The sequence below is a fragment of the Mauremys reevesii genome, linkage group 5 (genome assembly GCF_016161935.1).
Source record: "Mauremys reevesii isolate NIE-2019 linkage group 5, ASM1616193v1, whole genome shotgun sequence".
In the NCBI taxonomy this organism is placed as follows: domain Eukaryota; kingdom Metazoa; phylum Chordata; order Testudines; family Geoemydidae; genus Mauremys; species Mauremys reevesii.
Window position 1 is genome coordinate 126,104,816 of NC_052627.1, and position 21,486 is coordinate 126,126,301.

At 43.1% G+C, this 21,486-nt stretch overlaps 1 long non-coding RNA gene across 1 annotated transcript in view; it reads left to right on the forward strand.

Moving 5' to 3' along the window:
• LOC120406474 overlaps positions 1 to 21,486 on the forward strand; it is a 307,150-nt gene that overhangs the window by 188,715 nt on the left and 96,949 nt on the right. The gene's annotated exons all lie outside the window — the stretch shown is intronic.

Below are 21,486 nucleotides of genomic sequence, written 5' to 3' on the forward strand. Positions count from 1 at the left end.
TATTCCCATGTGCGTCTTTACACAATGACTCTCCCTTGTCAGCTGGGCATGATGCTAACGTTGAGCTCCAGACACTGTTTCATTTTAGCCCTTTTGCCTATGGCTCATAATTTTCTCAAATCTCTTTGTCTTAATTCCAGCTAAAACAAGTTCAAAATTTTCATAAATCAGAGTCATTCCTGGCACCTGTTTATTCTTTAACATTTATATGTTGGTAATCCCTGAACGCTTTTAACAGTTTTAATGCCAGATGCTGAACAAACAAAAAGTGACAGTCCCTGCCAGAAAGAGGTAACTAACTAAATGGATTTTGATTGTAGATTATAGTTTATGGGTCAATGTACAACATTTCTAGTTCTTTTAAGCTTTTCAAAGGATCATTGTACTTTTAATTCATCAAATTCCTTCTGGGTTTAATCCTTACCGTGGATCCAGAGCATTAACAGCCAGATGAGCTGAGCCTGTGAGATCATCTTGTTACGTCTGAGTGGCTCAGTGCTGATCAACAAACTGTAACGAGTGACACGGAGCATTTATAACAGTTCAGCACCAGAGGGGAAGGGTGTGAAATATGCAAATTGGGTTCCGAGATGAAAATTCACACCTGGTCCATGACCATGTACAAAAAGGGAAGTGAAAGGGCCATGGGTGGCATAGGCGAGTTCAACCAGGTGTTCAACTCCTGGGTACAAGTGTCTGTGTTAAAATGACATTTGTCTGGAATTACAAGGAATAAAAGTTCTTAGCATATTGTGATTTCTGGGATGCTGGTTAATATCACTGCTACACTGGAGATCTCCTCACAACTGGTGATACAAAATGGTGTGATCACCTTTGACAGAGAAACAGTACTGGGGGTGAGGGTGTTTAGGCAGCGAGAATCCTCAGTTAGCAGAGGTAAATCCTGATTAGCCTAGTCTGTGCCATCCCTGCTTATTGACCTCTACGGTTCAAAAAGTTTTGGTTCTGCTGAATTGATGTTTTCCAATGAAAAACCATTTTGTCAGTAAAGTCCCATCCATGTCCAAGTCTCTCCTTTGCTTCAGTCCGTTACTTAACCTATTTGATGAAATCAGCCATATTAGTAAAAAATAATTTTGACCCAATGAGCTATTTTCTTCTCCCTTTAAAAGGCAAGTTCAGATGCATGTTTGTGGAAAAGGAGCTTGGTGCTAAACAATTCTATTCAACACGTGATGAATATTTAAGTGTTGGCATCCCTGTCCTGAGGAGCATACATTGTAAATAGGGGAGATCTTTGTTTTAAGAGGATGAGTAAACTGAGGCAGAGAGAAATGTTGCATCCAAAGTTGCCTAGTGAGTTAGTGGATGAGATGGGAAATAGACCTCATAAGCTTTTGATATTGAAGTCTTCTAGGCTCATTCCTGTACCCTTCTGCCTCAGTGACTCCTTCTGTAAAATGGGGTGATAGTGCTAGTGGGAAGGTTTGTCTGGTCAGTGCTCTGAGCTTAGCAAATACTGTCCTTGTTTGTTCTGTGTTTCTATTAAGCCATACACTGAAACGCTACCATCTCTGCAGGGAATCTAGGTATGTCAGTGCGTGGGGGCTATCTGGGGAACGGCCCAGAGAAGGGTAGGAGAGGTGTGATGATTTACTACTAGCCACAGCCTGCAGTCATTTTATCCCTGGTGGTGAGGATCCAGGGTTTTTTCTATTAATCTAACTCTTCTCACAGTTTACAATTAACAGTGATATTGGGAGGCTGGGCCAAGTTTAACATTAGAGTAATGTGGAATATTTTCTATTAAACAGAGAATTAAGATTTTCAGTTTGCGAGTTGAGATGTTTTTAAACAGAAGGAGGATGTAGAAAGAAGTGAAGACCATGGTAATGCTGACAATAGTGAACTCCAGCATCATTTGCTTTGAATCTGCTGATTATAGGAGTGTTGTAAGGGTCAGACTCCTTAAAACTGAACTGGTCTGGAGTTCCCAAGGGACAGGAGGTAGAATAAGAACTAAGGAGAGTAGGCACTTGTCCAGGTTCCTGTTAGCACCAGATATTTTTAGTGACAGTGAAGGAAGGTGGTCAAATTACAGCTCTGTCCACCTGTGAGGCCCCTTCCACCAGTGCATGGCAACTTGACCCAGAGAGGGTGTTGGGGAGGCTGGTAGTAGGATGTGACAATAATCAAGAGCAGGGCCGATGAGGGTGGTGACAGTAGAACTGATTTATCTGCATTCCTTCCGAATGTGTGGAGTGAGTTTACTATCCTATTAACTTTGTTATAAACTACTTAGCTGAAATTTCAGATGCTCCAGAATAGTATGGATATGTGTTGCCATCTTGTGGCCATGACATGAATGTTCTGTAGCGTTGAAGGGTTTGAATTAATACCTTGAATATGGTGGGCCATATTCTCTGCTGCTGGGATTGTATTGACTTCAATGGATGCAGGCTTGCAGAGTTTTCTGGCAACTGGGCCCAGACTCAAGTGGTGGACACTGTTCATTGGTGCTTCCTTGAAAGAGGTGGTGACAAAATGGACAAGCAGGGGAGAGAGGAAACATCATCAGGACATGCAGGTAGTTGTGACCAAGGTGGGTCAGAGGAGGATTTATGTTGTTTAGGGACTTGTGTACACTTGAAATATAATTTGATTTATGGTATGGTGTGAATTTAAAGTACAATAACTATTATTGAATAACTCCATGTGTGGATATTTTAATTCTGGAATAAGGGTTGGCCTTCACTAGAAAGTTAGGTGGCCCTGTCTATGTTGCTCAGGGGTGTGAAAAATTCACACCTGTGGGAGACGTACTTAAGACAACGTAAGCCCCAGAGCAGACTGCACTAAGTTGATGGAAGAATTCTTCTCTTGACCTAGCTACTGCCTCTTGGAGAGGTAGATTTCCTCCAGAGATGCAAGAACTCCTCCCGTTGTTGTAATGAGTCTACACTTAAGTGCTGTGCAGCTACCCTGCTCTAGCATTTCTAGTGTAGATATAGCCTAAAAGCGCCTTGTTCCTGTTGTGCTTAATACTCTTGCAAATTGGGTTCAGCTAAAGAGGAGCAAGCACACTTATTCTGGAATAAGATTGTCTACTCATGGAGCTATTCAGGAATAGCTACTCTGTGTTCATAGTTATTCAAGAATAGTTATTAATAGTTAATAGCTATTCAGGAATGACTCTATGTGTAGACAAGCGCTAAGGGAATATGAGTTGGTTCAGTTCTTGTTCTGTAATTTAAGAAGCTAACCTGTTTGATTTCGCCTGTTGTAAAGTGTAAGATTAGATAAGATCAAACACACCTGCTAACTCTTTATTCTTTAAAATCCTTCTTTCTCTGATACTTTATTCCAACTGCTAAATAGAAACACTTTGTTTTAAGGAGGCTGTTGGTCACTATCATTGGTCACAGGTTCTCAAAAGGAGGAAACAAAACAAAAAAGTGATAAAGGGTTTAGAAAACCTGACTTATGAGGAAAGGTGTAAGAAAAAGACTGGGAAAATGTCATGTTGAGAAATGAAGACAGAGAGGGGACAGGACAAGAGTCTTCAATAATGTTAAGGGCTGTTATAAAGAGGCCTGTGATCAATTGTTTTCCAGGTCTGCTCAAGGCAGGATGAGAAGTAATGGGCATAATCAGCAGCAGGGGAGATTTAAGTTAGATATTAGGAAAATCTTTCTAACTCTAAGGGTAGCTAAGATCTGAAATACGCTTCCAAGGGAGGCTGTTGAACCCCCATCATTGGAGGTTTTTAAGAACAGGTTGGACAAACACTTGTCAAGAATTGTCTAGGTTGACTCAGTCTTGACTCAGCTCAGGGGGCTGGACTTGACTTCTCAAGGTCCCTTCTAGGCCCACATTTCTATCATTCTATGAAACACAGCTGCTCGGAATCCAGTTAGACCTGGCGGGTGTTAAGAGGCAGGTATATATGATTTCTTGGTCATGATCAAAGAGTCGGAGGATTGCATGATTCCACTGTGAGACGGGTGAGGGAAGAGGTTTAACACCTGTGGGGATACACTGGGAGACACCAGAGAGGGAGCAGATTCAGCTGGCCTCATAAGTGTGACTGCAACATATGGAAAGGGGTCTACGTGCATTTGGCTATGTCCACGCTAGCACTTATGTCGACAAAACGTATGTCGGTCAGGGGTGTAAATATTCCATCCCCCTGAGTGACATAAGTTTTGCCGAGATAGTGCTGTCCACACCAGCACTTATGTCGGTTGGGGAGCGTCTCCTGCCGACAGAGCTATGGCTGCTCGTTGTGGGTGAATTAATTATGTTGACGGGAGAGCTCTTCCTCCTTGTCATAAAGTGGCTACACAAGCTTTCTAGTGTAGACGTGGCCTTAGTCTTTGTATGGCCCACTGGGGAAGAAAGCAGCCAATCTGCTTTTTCTGCTCATGCAGGTAGATTCTGGAGGCTTCGTACAGTGGTAGCCATTTGTCAGCTGACGTATGGCTTGTATTGTAATGATAGTGGGAGCTTGGACCCTGCCTACAGGAAGGAGTGCATAGACTTGCGTGGACAAAGGGAAGCTGCTGAGTTTATTGTAATAAATGAGCCTGTAAATTCCAGCAGGCTGGGGGCTGTAGAAATGAGACGATGAAATTAGACTGTGGTTTGTGGTTTCTCAAAAGTTGCCCAAAATCTGGCACATGCTTGCCTGCTCTGGGAGTGGGTAGGAAACAGCTGTTACTCTGAGTAACAGAAATGGAACAAAGGTTTTTGTACTGGTCTGTATCACTGTGAGAGGGAAGCTCTGTCCTTGCTGACAATAGTAATCTCCAGCATCATCCACCTCAACCCGGCTGATTGTAAAAGTGAAGTCGGTGCCAGACCCGCTGCCACTGAACCGGTCTGGGATCCCAGAGGGACGGGTAGAAGCACTGTGAATAAGGAGCTTAGGAGCTTGTCCTGATTTCTGTTGGTACCAGGCAACATAACTATAAGCATTGGCACTGGCTTTGCAGCGGATAGTGGCTGTGTCTCCAGGAGACACTGCCAGGGATTCTGGAGTTTGAGTCATCACAATCTGCCCATTGGAATCTGGCAGAGAGGAAAAATATTATAAGAAAAATTAGGAGAATCAAATTAAATGCTATTAAAAAAAGGAAAACTGTAAATATTTATTGACTAAATTTCAGTTGAACAAATTGATTTCATTAAAGTCTACATCCACTGGAAATGTCTCCTTGTGATCTCATGGGATGAAGAAGGCAAGCATGTTGATTTCATGACAAGATCTATGATAACTAAATCTTGGTGAGAGATTATTATCTTAATCTAATAGCTCCCCTGGCGGTGTTCTTACCCCGAATCCAGAGCACTAGGAGCCAGATTAGATGAGTCTGTGAAATCATCCTGATTCGTCAAGTCTGACAGACACTGACAATCTAAGGCATCAAATCTGAAAAATAAAACTTTTATATCTGCCCAGCATTGCAAGGAGATGCCACTCAGGCAGAAATATGCAAAGCAGCTGCTCTGTATAAATGTGCATTCCCTGTGGCCCAGTGCAGAGGGTGTGGAGAGAGAGCCATGTACAGCCTCTGGTCTGAGAATGGAGCGTCTATGGATGAAACCGAGTATTATTGCTCACATGTCAGCTCGGGCTTTGATAATCATATAAGCTTTAGGTGAACATCCAGTGTTTGTGTCTGTAACATTGATAAGTTACAGCCAGATTCTGAGTAGTACATTACCTTCAGAAACAAATGAATAGTGTTGTAATTTGACAAAACAGTATATAGAAGAGATAAGAATAGTATGTGAGGGATTTAAGTCTATTTGCCGCCTGTGGTGTGGTAGAGACTGGTCTCAGATTTTGCTGTAACCCCCAGGAAAACCCTTCCCTGTTGCGTGTTCTGACTTTATCTAAACCATCAAATGTTCCTTACTGTTACATAAGAATGAAATAAAAATGTTTTCATCCTGTGCTATCAGGGCTTAGCAGGGGTTGGCAACCTTTCAGAAGTGGTGTGCTGAGTCTTCATTTATTCACACTAATTTAAGGTTTCGCGTGCCAGTCATATATGTTAATGTTTTTAGAAGGTCTCTTTCTATAAGTCTACAATATATAACTAAACTATTGTTGTATGTAAAGTAAATAAGGTTTTAAAAAGGGGATGGTATAACGGGATAGGCTAATGTCTAGGAATAGGCTAATGTCCCATTAAATGGTTTGGGAGCCATGTAGCAGTGCTCCCTGTGTTCTGTTTAACATTGTATAACTAGACCATGATTATTATTCCTGGTGATTTAAAGTTAGACTCTTAAATCCATATTTCAGCCCTTAAACTGTCTGGCCTCCTTTTCAACAACACGGAGCTCTCAGCTACCACTGGAAAGAGAGTTGAATGTGGCCATCTAGTGTCAGTTGTGGGGAAGTTTAGCTTCTTGTTTAAGGAGGATAGATATGCAACTCAGCTGCTCTGGAAATAGCCATGCCCTGTGCCGGGTGTAGGTGGGTAGAACTCACTTCAAAGAAATACTGTATTTTGTGCACAAGCAAACTAAATACTCAAACCCCACCTGTCAATAGTGACACTCAGTAGTGTGAAAAACATGTTACACGAATAACTTCTTTATGTCCTGAAAGGTTAATTTACCTGCCACTGTCAGAAGACAAGATCCTGGGTTAGATGGACCACTAGGCTGACCCAGTATGGTCATTCTTATGTTTTGACCTGTTAAAAGAATAGATAACGGAAGTGAATACACTTGATTTTTCAATATCTTTTAATTGATTTAGCAACATAGCACTGTGATGTTATCTGATTAAAATATGACCACGCAGATCATTGTTGCTGCCACTGTTATATAATTGCAACAAATCTTATACAGTGTGTCAAGTAAGGTGTCAATAGAAAAGTTATGATTTGCTACATTTGATTATGCTATTTGTATGCATGTATCATTTTTGTATCTGAAGTTATGAATATTAACTATGTATCTGTATTTCAAATGTTTGCTCCTGTGGAAACACCAACAAGGTATTTAGCCAGCACATTGTCAAGAAACTATTCAAGTTGAATGGCCCATCAAAGAACACCTAACTCACAATGGAAAACACCTATCTACACTTAATGATCTTTTCTGTGAACATTCTAACTAGAGTATGGAGGATGGCCTGTACTATAACTAAGCAAAGCATGTGTGGACATGTGACTTCCTCCTGTGACTCCAAACGCCATCTTGTTACCTGTAACTGTCCACAGTGAGAAAAATGGGTTTCCCTTCACTTGGCAGAAGCTATAAAAGGCTCCGGAAACATCTCCATTTTACCTCTTTCCTGCTCAAATCTCTGGACTATGAACTTCTACTAATGGGAGCATTCTAACCAAAGGACTGAGTTTTTTAATTCTTACCAAGTCAGAGGAGGGTAAGTTTTGTTCCCTGGGCAAGTAAATATTTGTTTGCAAGGCTGATTGTAAATCACACACTCACTCTGCCCGACAGCACGTTCTGTTGCTAGTAAGCACTGTGGCATGAGAGCATATGCACAAGTTTAGGAAGCTGGAGATGTGAATTCTAATCCTGCCACTGACTCAGTGTGTGGCTTTAGGCAAGGCACTTCATCCTTCTGTAAAATGGGATGATAGTGTTACCAACCTAAGAGAGGCATTGGGAGGGTTGTCTGTACAGTGCTGAGACGGTATTAAATACTATCACTGTTTATATTAAGTAATAGAATGAAACTTAGCATGAGCAGATAATGAAATGCTCCTAGCTCTGCAGGAAATCTATGTACACCAGAGTGTGGGGGCTACTTAGGATAAGGCCTAAGGAAGGGCAGGAGAAATGCAGCAGGATTTGCTGCTAGCCACATCCTCCCATTGTCCCTGTCCCTGGTGCTGAGGATGTGTAAGGGCGATGGAGGCTGCTGTAGACTTGCTGGAGAGACTGCCTCCACCGCTAAACCCCTGCAGAGAACAGCAGCATGGTCAATGGTATTGACAATGTGTGCTGCTGCCCAGGGCAGATAAGGTGTAACTGCTATAGGCTAAACACTGAACTGGTGTCAGCACTTTTCCCCTCCTATTTGAGATTGTCTGAAATCTAGACCAGGATCTGTAGGTTACTAGAATACAGAAGTGACTCAGGAACCATAGTGTAGACAATTCTTTTCTCTGTCCCATCTGTGAGCTGCCTTATGGGCATGCACCAGAAGTGACCAGATTATGGAAAGGGGTTTTACTGCTTTATGCTTGTATGGGGAGGGATATTGCCACTCTGCTCATTCTGCTTACACAAGTAATTTCTGGATGCTTTATACAGTGGTAGCCATTTGTCATCTGAAATGTTAGACCTATCTTGTAAAGTTAGTGCACAATTGGATCCAGCCTATAAGAGCAAATACTCTTCAGTAGTTAAAAGGAAGCTATTAATAATCACCCTGCAAAAAATCCAATTGTTGTGCTACTACAGTGCGGGGGAGCTCTAGAAATGACAGGAAGGAATGGATAAGGGGTGAGGTGCCTGAAACGGACAGACACTCCACCACTCTGATACAGCAGCAGTTGAAACAATGCCTTTTCTGTCTATAGGAAATAGCTGTTACAGCGAGGAACTGAAGCTAAAGAAAGCAGGGAGGTTTTTGTATTGCTCTGTATCACTGTGAGAGGCCAGCTTTGAGATTGTTGACAATAATAATCTCCAGCATCATCAGCTTCTACCCGGCTGATTGTAAAAGTGAAATCAGTGCCAGATCCACTGCCACTGAACCGGTCTGGGATCCCAGAGGGACGGGTGGAAGCAGTGTAGACAAGGAGCTTAGGAGCTTGTCCTGATTTCTGTTGGTACCAGTGTATGTTGCTATTAGCATTAGAACTGGCTTTGCAGTTGATGGTAACTCTGTCTCCTGGAGACACTGCCAGGGATTCTGGAGTCTGAGTCATCACAATCTGTCCCGTGGCATCTGGGTGAGAGGAAAAATATTACATGAAATACTCGTATAAAAATAAATCTGCAAATATCTACTGTCTAATTTTCATTTAAACCATCTAGTTGCATTATTTGTGTCTATTGGAGAGAGCTCTCCAGTGAGCTCATGGGATGAAGAATTCATGTAGGGTTGATGAAGAAATCTATGATGATTAATTCTTGGTGAGAGATTCTTCATCTACTACTTCCCATGATGTTGTTCTTACCCTGAATCCAGAGCACTAGGAGCCAGATGAGATGAGTCTGTGAAATCATTTTTGTCCCTCTAGTCTGAAAGACAGTGAGAGTCTAAGGTATAAAGTCTAAGAAATAACACTTTATATGTGCCCTTCTTGCAAGAAGATGTCACTCAGGTGGAAATATGCAAAGCAGCTGCTCTGTGTAAATGTCCATTCTCTGTTCCCCAGTTCAAAGAGAGGACCTTGTATTGCCTTCAGTTTCAGAATGCAGGTTCTGTAGATTGAACTGAGTATTGCACATGTAAAGAGGGCTATGGCTCTTGTTATCAATGTATGTGCCAACGCTGATTCCCCACTCTGGAACTTTGAGTGCAGAAGGTGGGAGCCCGCAAGGATTATAAAAATTAATGCCGGCCACTCCAGGCTGGTATTAAACTCCCAAGGTCACAGCTTCTCTCTGACCTTGGATGGGTAGATGCTGCCACCACCCAAGTGTAAAAAAAACCCAACAACCCCGTTTGAGAACCCAGGAAGAAACATTTGGGAATGCCTTCCTTTGGGGCACCCTCGAGCCCTTTCACCCCCCTTCCAGGGAAGAGCTGAGGAAAAAACAAAGGAAATCAGCTGTTGCCACCAGCTAATTAAAGAACATACGTACAAACCTCTTAGGGACACAAAAATCCAATCCTGTTCTTAAAGGTAAATTTTATTAAACCCAAAATGAAAGGAAATACATTTGGAACTTAAGCTTTTTGCTAGATCTTAAAAGAAACATTTACAAAAATTAAGCATCAAGATAGTTCTCTTGAGGTTCAGCTTAAAGGTTACAAGTAAAACAAAAACATCTGGGGTTAGCACAGAGGAGTCCAAAAGGCAATAAAGAATAAAATAAATAACTCTAATCATGTCTTCCTAAACATTCCCTAATTTACTTACATTTCTGGGGTTTCAGATAAGCAATCTTAAAGCTTAAAGCTTCTCACCGCATAACTGCTCCTTGTTCCCGTCTTTCCCAGAGAACAACAACACAGGCAAAGGAAAGTTTTTTTTTCTCCATTTAAAAAAGTACTAGCCTTCTGATTGGCTCTTTTAGTCAGGTGCCCACTTCTTTCCTTTACCCGGGGTTCTCTTTTCAGGTAAAGCAAGCAGAGAACAGTCATCAAGAGGGACTTTATAGCTAGCTGGCTGGCTGGGTGTCCATAAAAGGGAGCTACCCTCCCTCTTAATTTTTCATAGTATGTTTTAATGCAGTACCCAGTGTGTGTGTCTGTTTCACTGGTAACTTTCATCCAGCATCTGAGAAGCTTCCTTTGTGGAGTTATTTTACTTTGCAAATCCTTCTATTGAGATACGTGGGGCTGCTTGTGGGCTGAGATACTATCATTATCTACCTCTCCTGGGACACACACCTTGTTCAACATCCTCATCTCTGGGTTGCCAGTGCAGCCCTTTTAGCTCTCTGATCTTCCTCTCTGGACACTTGCTTGTGAATGTTGGGTGATCCTGGTCACTTTTCCTAGCTCTGTTTCTAGGGCCCTGAAAAATCCCTTCAGGGTCTCCAACTTTTGAATCTGAAAAACAACTAAACTTCTATTTAACCAGAATAAACATTATAACAACATAACAGTAGCTTTCAAGAACCCTGCTATGTCCTACTCTAGTGGGAAAACATAATTGTATAAGAGCCCAGCAGTGCTGCCCTTCCTGATCACTGTCTAGCTGTCCACCACCCTCTGTCACCCGGCTCCCTCTCGCCTCCTGATGACCCTTCCAGTTCACCCCCTGCAAAGATCCAAGCGGGAGTCTCGGTGGAGGTTCCATCCAGGAGTCCAATCCCCTGTGTCTCTGTGCACCTAATGGCATATGTTCCTCTTGATCTTCATCCCACAACACACACCATCATATGACTCTACTTAGCATCTTTTGTCCTTTAACAGCATCTGATACTATACCATTTCATATTAGCATAGTCTCTTCTTCACAGTGATTTAGGCTTTGTCTATATTCATGTTTTGCTGGCATAGCTATACCGGTTGAACTATACTGGCAAACCGTCCTAGTGTAGTTGCAGCTTCTACCAGCATAAAAGTGCTTCTGCCAGCACAGCTTACACCAGTTCCCCTAGAGATGTAATCTATACCAGCAGAAGCACTTTATGCCTCCATATCTGAATCTACCCTAGTTCTTATAGCAGCATAGCTATGTTGGTCAAAAATCACAGCCATGCTGGCATAACTGTGCTGGTGAGAAGTATTAAGTGTAGCTCAGGCCAAAGGATGATAGAAGTTTGCCCTATATTTGCAAAGTTTAGATTAGAGTTGGGCCTGAACCAAAATCCCATATACAAAGAGCTCCAAATGATGGACAAGTTTGTCTGTGCATCTGGAAGTGACTTTCATGATTGGTCACTCGCCCTATCAAGGGCCTAAACAAAGTTCTCAAACCAGCCTCCAGTGTGGACGTGGATCTCCACGTCCACACTGGACGTGGATCTCCACGTCCACACTGGAGGCTGGACGTGGATCTCCAATGTCTGCCTCCACTATGTGTATCTTGGTCTCATCAGAGCCTTGGGCCTTCAGCAGATTCACAGCAGGGACTTCACAAGGATGTTTAATTTCACAGTAACTCATCCCATGAATTTATAATTATTCCTGGACAAAGACGTTGGGTATTAGGGGCTGTCAGTAATTGTGAGTTGGTGTTTCCTTGAAAGAGTTGGTGACAAACAGGACAAGTGGGGGAGAGGGGAAACATCATCAGGACATGCTGGTAATTGCAACCAGGGTGGGTCACTGGAGAGTCTTTGTTTTCTAGGGACCTGTCTATACTTGAAATATAATTTGAATGACTGTATGGTGTGAATTTAAAGTACAATAGCTATTCTTGAATAACTCCATGCATGGATATTTTTATTCTGGAATAAGGGTTGGCCTTCACTAGAAAGTTAGGTGGACCTGTCTATGTTGCTAAAGGGTATGAGAGATGTTCTTAAGCCAATGTAAGCCCCAGAGCAGACTGCACTAAGTTGACGAAAGAATTCTTCTCTCGACCTAGCTACTGCCTCTTGGAGAGGTAGATTTACTCCAGAGATGGAAGAACTCCTTCTGTCACTGTAACATATCTACACTTAAGTGCTATGCATCTCCCCTGCTTCAGTGTTTCTAGAGTAGATATAACCTAAGAGCACCTTGTTTCTGTTTTGTTTAATCCACTTTCAAAGGGGATTCAGCTAAACAGGAGCAAAGCACACTTATTCCAGAATAAGATTGTTCACTCATGTAGTTATTCAGGAATAGCTACTCTGATTTAATAGTTATTCAAGAATAGTTATTAATAGTATAGCTATTCTGGAATAACTCCATGTGTGGACAAGCACTAAGGGAATATGAGTTGGTTCCGTTCTTGTTCTGTAATGTAAGAAGCTAGCCATTTTGATTTATCTTGTTGTGAAATGTAAGATTAGATTAATCCAAACACACATGCTGTCTCTTTGTTCTTTTAAAATCCTTGCTTCTCTGATACTTTGTTCCAACTGCTAAATACAAATCCTTTGTTTTAAGGAGGCTATTGGTCACTGCCACTGATCACAGGTTCTCAAAGGTTCCCCTAAAATGGTTACACCAGCTTTCTGGTGTAGACGTGGCCTTACTCTTTGTATGGGCTGCAAGGGAAGAAAGCAGCCAATCTGCTGTTTCTGCTCATGCAGGTAGATTCTGGATGCTTTTAACAGTGGTCGCCATTTGTCAGCTGACGTATGGCTTGTATTGTAATGATAGTGGGAGCTTGGAGCCTGCCTGTAGGAAGAAGTGCATAAACTTGAGTGGATAAAGAGAAGCTGCTAAATTTATAGTAATGAATGAGCCTGTACATTCCAGCAGGCTGGGGGCTGTAAAAATGAGAAGATGAAATTAGACTGTGGTTTGTGGTTTCTCAAAAGGTGCCCAAAATCTGGCACATGCTTGCCTGCTCTGGGAGTGGGTAGGAAACAGCTGTTACATCAAGTAACAGAATTGGAACAAAGGTTTTTGTGCTGGTCTGCATCACTGTGAGAGGGAAGCTCTGTCCTTGCTGATAATAATAATCTCCAGCATCATCCACCTCAACCCGGCTGATTGTGAAAGTGAAGTCGGTGCCAGACCCGCTGCCGCTGAACCGGTCTGGGATTCCAGAGGGACGGGTGGAAGCGCTGTAGATAAGGAGCTTAGGAGCTTGTCCTGATTTCTGTTGGTACCAGGCCATATTGCTATAAGCACTGGCACTGGCTTTGCAGCGGATAGTGGCTGTGTCTCCAGGAGACACTGCCAGGGATTCTGGAGTCTGAGTCATCACAATCTGCCCATTGGAATCTGGCAGGGAGGAAAAATATTATAAGAAAAATTAGGAGAATCAAATTAAATGCTATTAAAAAAGGAAAACTGTAAATATTTGACTAAATTTCAGTTGAACCAGTTAATTACATTAAAGTCTACATCCACTGGAAATGTCTCCTTGTGATCTCATGCGATGAAGAATTAGTGTTGATTTGATGAAGAGCTCTATGATAACTAAAGCTTGGTGAGAGATTATTATCTTAATCTAATAGCTCCCCTGGCGGTGTTCTTACCCCGAATCCAGAGCACTATGAGCCAGATCAGATGAGTCTGTGAAATCATCCTGATTCGTCAAGTCTGACAGACACTGAGAATCTAAGGCATCAAGTCTGAAAAATAAAACTTTTGTATCTGCCCGGCATTGCAAGGAGATGCCACTCAGGCAGAAATATGCAAAGCAGCTGCTCTGTATAAATGTGCATTCCCTGTGGCCCAGTGCAGAGGGTGTGGAGAGAGCCATGTACAACCTCTCGTCTGAGAATGGAGTGTCTATGGATGAAACCGGGTATTATTGCTCACATGTCAGCTCGGACTTTTCTAATCATTATAAGCTGTAGGTGAACATCCAGTGTTTGTGTCTGTAACATTGATAACTTGCAGCCAGATTCTGCCTTACTTCAAAAGCAATTGTACTGATTTCCCTGGGACTGCTTGTGCAGGAAGGTACTCTTCAGCTCTGCAGTTACCGCCTTTAGATTAGAGTTGGGCCTGAGCCAAAATCCCAGGTTTACACAGTTCCAAACTATGGAAGAGTTTGGCTGTGCACCTGGACCTAGGGTGACCAGACGTCCCGATATTTCGGTGTTGGTTCTGTGTCCCGATATCTACCGGCAGCATTGTGGGTTTTTTTTTGCTCAGCCGGGGCAGGACTTGGCTTTTTCATTTATTTATTTACTTTTTTGCTCTGCCGGCGGGCACCCCCGCCATGTGTCCTGATATTTTCTTCCCCTCATCTGGTCTCCCTATCTGGAGCTGACAGTCACGACTGGCCCTCTTTTTTTAAAGGACTAAACCAAAGTCCTGAATCCAGCCTCCTTGAAATGTTAAAAAATGTGGCTCTCAGTCTGTCTCTAGTACATGCAACTTTGACCCATCTGTAGCTTGGATCCTGCAGCACATTCATGGACAGGCCATCAGGGTTCTGGCTGGTCATACCTAGAGTCACCTGGAATAACCATGAGCAGAGAATTGAGATAAAAAGGGTTTTATGTTTGAATGAGATTTAAGCAATGAAGATCTTGCTGAAAAAATGCCATTATCTGTAACATCAGCTGGGTCCATTTAGGAAGTTTGTGTGAGGTTTGTGCTGGTGCTAGGTGGTGGATTGACAGCTTTGGGAATAGAAAACCTGGGACCTGACTATCTCCTTCCATGGGGAGTGAAAGTAAACTGTGTATGGACCCTCTCGAAGAGCTTTCTCCAATCCATTCTTTTGCTGAGGCCCCTTGTGCAAGAAGCAGCACTTCAGTCCCCGGACACTGCACAGCCTGGGCGATGCACAGGAGGTCAGGGCCATCAGTGTGGAGGGGACTATGCTTTTGTACTGGTTCTAGGCCTGTCTGCCTTTCTGCCACAGCCCTAAGCCACTGTGACCATGCTGACAAGGTTTCCCCTGGCTGGCCTCCCCTGGGGTCCTCCACCACTCCCAAAGGCACACGTGGGTAGCTGTGGAAGAATTAATGCTCACTCAGGTTACATTAAGTCTCTGAAGTTTTTTGGGGCGGTTGGTCAAGTTACTTCCCCTCTGCCTCAGTTTTCCCCATCTGTAATTATAGCGAGTCTCCCTGTAGAACACTTTGAGATCAGTGCACGAAGACCAGCAGAGAAACGCTAAGTACTGTGACTTCCTGGCACATGACTGTTCCATAGACGTTTGCTGCTGTGGTCTTGGTGGTGCTGGGAAACTAACTCATTAGCCACGACAAGTGCTGGCTGGTGTGTGTGTTTCTTCCCCTATACATGTGTTAACAAGTTAATAGAGCTCACAGAAACTAACCAATGGGCTCCTGCTGGAGAGTTTTTGATGGAAAGTTGAGCTGACTGTTTTCCTCAAAGGAGCCAAAGTCAATGGATTTTCTTCCAATTTATACCAGCTTAACTCAGAGAAGAATCTGACCCTTAGTTGTGTGGTTTTTTTTAATTCGCTAACAGCCATAAGGGTCTGAATTTAATAGACTCCACTTCTCTCTCTCTAGTGTTGTCATCTTGTCAGCTGATTGGAGCAGACAAGCAAATGAATAGTGTTGTAATTCAACGAAGCAGTATATAGAAGAGACAAGAATAGTATGTGAGGGATTTAAGCCTATTTGCCGCGTGTGGTGTGGTAGAGACTAGTGTCAGATTTTGCTGTAACCCTCAGGAAAACCCTTCCCTGTTGCGTGTTCTGACTTTATCTATTCTAAACCATCAAATGTTCCTTACTGTTACGTAAGAATGAAAGAAGAATGTTTTCATCCTGTGCTAGCAGTGGTTAGACCATATGCCCCCTGGGGAGAAAATGACCGTGAAGATTAAGTCAAAAGAAAGCAGTAGAGTGGTCCCTGAAGTCTGACCCAAGCACTGTCCCCATATGCAGAGCAGCAGGTGCACAAACAGTCTGAGTCTGTATGCGAAGGAGCTGATTCACAGAGCAAAGCAAATGGAATAGTATAGTACTAACTGTCATACAGATTTGTACACAGTTTGATGACCCCAGAGAGCCCGCAAGCAAAACGCTTCAAGAGAGTGTCAATTGCTCAAAAGCCCTTGGTATCCGAAGCACTGATTATAGCAGAGAGGTTCCGATTTCACAAGTGGAATCAGCTTGAACGTGAATCTATTTCCTCTTTGGTGACAGAGTTAAAAAAGATTGTCATAACACTGTGCTTTTAAGGATGGGCTTAACGAGGCCCTGAGAGAAAATTGTGAGGTGACTGCTTAATGAAAGCATACAGAAGAGGCTTCTAACTGAGGGACATCTGAGTTTTAAAGGCTCAGTAGAAATTGAACTAGCAATGGAAAGTGTGGCATGGGAGCTAAAAGGGAAGTAGGAACGCATACACTATCTGTAACCCCAGGCAAGAGCTGGTCCACTCAGCAGGCAGACCCATGTTATGGGTGTGGAAAAGTGTTCCACACTCCCCGTGACTGCTGATTTAAACATGCCTGGCACTGTAATAAAAAAGGGCGTATCCATGGGGTTTGGCTTGCTGAGAGAAATAAGAAAGAGTATAGGGTATAGATAAAGGAATATCAATGTATACTCTGTGGACAGAGGCAGTAGTGACACATAGTGCGAGAGTGGGGTAGCCAGTCTGGATATGTATAGCGTGAGAAGAAATGGCAAGTCAGTGATCTTGTTGACCGTGTAGGTGAGGGGAAAAACGCTCACTATGGAATTGGATACAGGCCCCCGTCTCACACTAAGGAAATTTTGAAAAATACCATATTGAGGGAGACACTGATGTTGCTAAAAACATATACAAGAGCATAGATAGTGCCAATTGGAGTGATGCAAGAGAAGTGGAGTATAACAATAAGCAATGTTTTTTTAGAGTTATATGTCATTGAGAAGGGGGGACTGGCCCTGTGGGGCTGTGAATCACAGAATATCAGGGTTGGAAGGGACCTCAGGAGGTCATCTAGTCCAAGCCCCTGCTCAAAGCAGGACCAATTCCCAACTAAATCATCCCAGCCAGGGCTTTGTCAAGCCTGACCTTAAAAACCTCTAAGAATGGAGATTCCACCACCTCCCTAGGTAACCCATTCCAGTGCTTCACCACCCTCCTAGTGAAATAGTGTTTCCTAACATCCAGCTGAAACCTCCCCCACTGCAACTTGAGACCATTACTCCTCGTTCTGTCATCTGGTGTCACTGAGAACAGTCTAGATCTTTCAGGTAGTTGAAAGCAGCTATCAAATCCCCCCTCATTCTTCTCTTCTGCAGACTAAACAATCCCAGTTCCCTCAGCCTCTCCTCATAAGTCATGTGCTCCAGCCCCCTAATCATTTTTGTTGCCTTCCGCTGGACTCTTTCCAATTTTTCCACATCCTTCTTGTAGTGTGGGGCCCAAACCTCGACACAGTACTCCAGATGAGGCCTCACCAATGTTGAATAGAGGGGAATGATCACATCCCTCGATCTGCTGGAAATGCCCCTACTTCTACAGTTCAAAATGCTGTTAGCCTTCTTAGCAACAAGGGCACACTGTTGACTCATATCCAGCTTCTCATCCACTGTAACCCCTAGGTCCTTTTCTGCAGAACTGCTGTCTAGCCATTCAGTCCCTAGTCTGTAGCAGTGCATGGGATTCTTCCATCCTAAGTGCAGGACTCTGCACTTGTCCTTGTTGCACCTCATCAGATTTCTTTTGGCCCAATCCTTTAATTTGTCTAGGTCCTTCTGTATCCTATCCCTACCCTCCTGCGTATCTACCACGCCTCCCAGTTTACTGTCATCTGCAAACTTGTTTACATGAATGTTTACATAAGGTTCTCCTGGATTGGAAATCTATTAAGATGCTGCAAAAGTGGCCTGGAGCAAGTTGGGAGATTGTATCATTCCAACTGTAAACAAAAAAGAAGAAGAAAGAAGTGGTGCAGTAAGAGTATGTGGAGATTTTAAGGTCAGCATAAACCCTGAACTGAATGTTGAAAAATCCTGCCTGCCTCAAATTGAAGACATTTTTGCTACACTAGCAGGTGGACAATAATGCAACAAAATTGATTTGTCACAGATGTACCTACAGTTGGAATTTCAGAAACAGTCTAAGGCATATCTCAAAATCAACACAATAACGAGTCTGTACCGGTACGATAGGCTAGTGTTTCGTGTTTCTCCAGCTCTTGCTACATTACAGTAGACCAAGTTTTGTAAGATATTCCAGGAATGGTGGTGTTTGGATGATGATATTGTGACCGGTGGAATTGATGCAGAACATCTGGAAACCCTGAAAAGGGTATTAAAATGTATAGAAGAATATGGTGTCAAGTATCAGAGGTATCAGAGGGGTAGCCATGTTAGTCTGGATCTGTAAAAGCAGCAAAGAGTCCTGTGGCACCTTATAGACTAACAGACGTATTGGAGCATGAGCTTTTGTGGGTGAATACCCACTTTGTCGGATGCATGCATTTAGTTCAGAAGAGTTTTGGTGGTTCATGAAGAAAAATGATATTAGACATATCACCTTAGCCCCATATCACTCAGTCACCAATGGCTTGGCTGAAAGGTTTGTGCAAATTTTTAAGCAAACGCTGCGATCCAAGGCACATGAGAAGGGGTCATTACAGCAGAAACTGGCATGCTTCTTGCGAGCATATTGAAATTAAGTGAATGCCATGATAAACCAAACATCTGGAATGCAGTGTGTGGGCCAGAATCTCAGGTCACACTTGCACTTATTGAAGCCAGACCTATAGCTACAAGTCCAAATAATCTAATAAGTCAAGCTAAGGCATCAGGGATCAGTGAACCTTGTCAGCTACAAGTGGGTTAAACAGTGTTTGTGCATTTATTGGGGACCCAGTATGTGGGGTTTGGCCAATGGTAGTGCACCAATGAGTCCTTTGTCTTATACAGTACAAATGTCACCCAATATGTTTTGGTGCCACCACATCAACCAATTGCGCGATTCAAGGGTGATTCCGTGCCTAACAAAAGAAGCAAAATTTGGGAAGCTGCCACTTCTTCCACCATTGGTGCTCCTGCTTGAAGCCACAGCAGTTAATGTTACGCTGGAAAGCAGCTGGGGTGAACACCCAGCATCATCTCAGGGAACATGTGCAGATGTTCTTTCAGACGTGCCAAACTCTTCCCCAGCCCCACAAACATGTCAAGCGCCCTCATCTAAAGGAGAAAATATGGTTTTGTGCTTTTTTCCCATCTGAGCCCATTTGTGAACCTGACGACTGCCCAAATGCTCCCTCAAGAGCCCCATGTTGCTGCCAACTTTCCTCTATCAAATGAAGGATGGACACAGTCAATAGCTCCCGTCCGTGTTATTCCAAGTGGGTCTCTAGAGAGTAGCAGGAGTTGTTCCTTCATTCCAGAAGGTGAGCTTGATGCCCCTTCGACCCTTCTACATTCTGCTAGCTCTGTTCTGGACTTCGGTTCAGGCTCTCCACACAGTGGCACGGTCAATAAAGCACTGGGAGGGCTGTGTCTGTTTTACTCCTGAAATGCTCCAACTGGGGAGCAGCAAGTAAGAATTATTTTGGTGAATTAGGGAGGAAAAAATGCCCCCAATTCAGTGGCTAGCAGAAAAAAACACCCCAAACGCCTCCAAAAACCCCAAACCTTCTTTACCAGGCAAAAAAAGCCTCCGGCAGCAAAATTTAATGACAGGACTGTATAGTCAACTGTCTTTTTGTCTCCAAGTGATGCTGTTACACACAGTCCTCCAAGAATTTTCTTAATGTGTGAGCAGATGTTCTCTCTTGGGAAGACCTGCTGGGTTATTGTTCGTTTGGGTTATGCAGGGCTCTGCGGAAAGGGAGCTGTGTGAGCAACAGCAGGAGGGGTTGCTCTGTTTAGGTCTCTGATTAAATTCTTGAGGCAGATTTGCTCCCTGGGACATGTGCATTGGTGCTGGGATGAGATTCTTGATAGAGAGGTTTGCCTGCATGCTGTTTTTAATCACCTGTGTTTCAGGACTGGTGTATGTGTGAGTAAATAAAACAAGTTTAGCTTAGTATTCTTAAATTCGACATCACTAATTTCTCTTATGCTGAGAAGCTGACTTGAAAGGACCAGACATCATCTCGGCAGAGACTCAGCACTAGTGTCAGCAGTGGGCCACTGGTGTGGGAAAGAGACAACAGTATTATAGAAAAATCAGCAGTGGAAGCAGGCGACTCGGCCTGGTGTTGTAAGGCTGCCAAAATGCTGTCTGAAATCTAGTGAAGCAATTATGTATCGGAAGCAGCTGTTAGAATGAAAGGGACAGGATGGGGAGGTTTTTGTATTGGTCTGTATCACTGTGAGAGGGTCGCTGCGATACTGCTGACAATAGTAATCTCCAGCATCTTCAGCTTCAACTCTGCTGATTGTGAGGGTGTAATCAGTGCCAGAGCCACTGCCGCTGAACCGGTCTGGGATCCCAGAGTCACGGTTGGTAGCATCATAGATAAAGCGCTTTGGAGCTTGTCCTGATTTCTGTTGATACCAGGCTAGTAAGTGATAGCCACCACTGGTGAGACTTGAACTGGCTTTGCAGTGGATAGTGACTGTGTCTCCAGGAGACACTGCCAGGGATTCTGGAGTTTGAGTCAGCACAATCTGTCCACTGGAGTCTGAATTAACAAACAGAATATAAATTAGTATGTACATGCATAGTGTCTCTCTACATAGTGTTTGTATCTCTCTGTGTAGTCTGTACATTTGGCGTATCTCTCAGTAATATAGATAATTCAAATACACAATATTTTGTTGTGATAAATATTCCCAGGTGCCTCTTTCCATACTTCTGATAGTTCATCTTCTGAGAATAAAATTCATAAGAAGTCTGAGGTGGTTCTTTTATTCCACATTGTTTTCAATTACTTGTATTTTTCTCAAACCTGTTTTTTTTCTTAATTGTAGTTAGGAGACAAGGATTTCAGAAGTTACTATCACTAAGTGAGGAATGTTTACAGATCAATAATAAACATTTCTAGAGCTCTTAAATTTTTCTGTGGATCATTGTGACTTAAATTATCCAGTGTCCCCCTTCATTAGATTCTTACCTTGGATCCAGAGCACTAACAGCCAGATAAGTTGAACCTGAGAGATCATCTTGCTACGTCTGACTGGCCCAGTGCTGATCAACAAACTGTAACCAATGAAATGGAACATTTATAAGGGCTCAGAGCTGCAGAGCAGTGGTACTTGGGTGTGAGATATGCAAACTTAGTTCAGAGATGGAAATTTCCATGTGAGCTAAAAACATGCAGAAAAAGAGAAGTAAAAGGGGCCACGGATGAAATTGACCAGTTCAACCTTGTGGACCCTGGGGCAGCATCCTCAATTTGTGTTCAAATGGCAGTTCTGA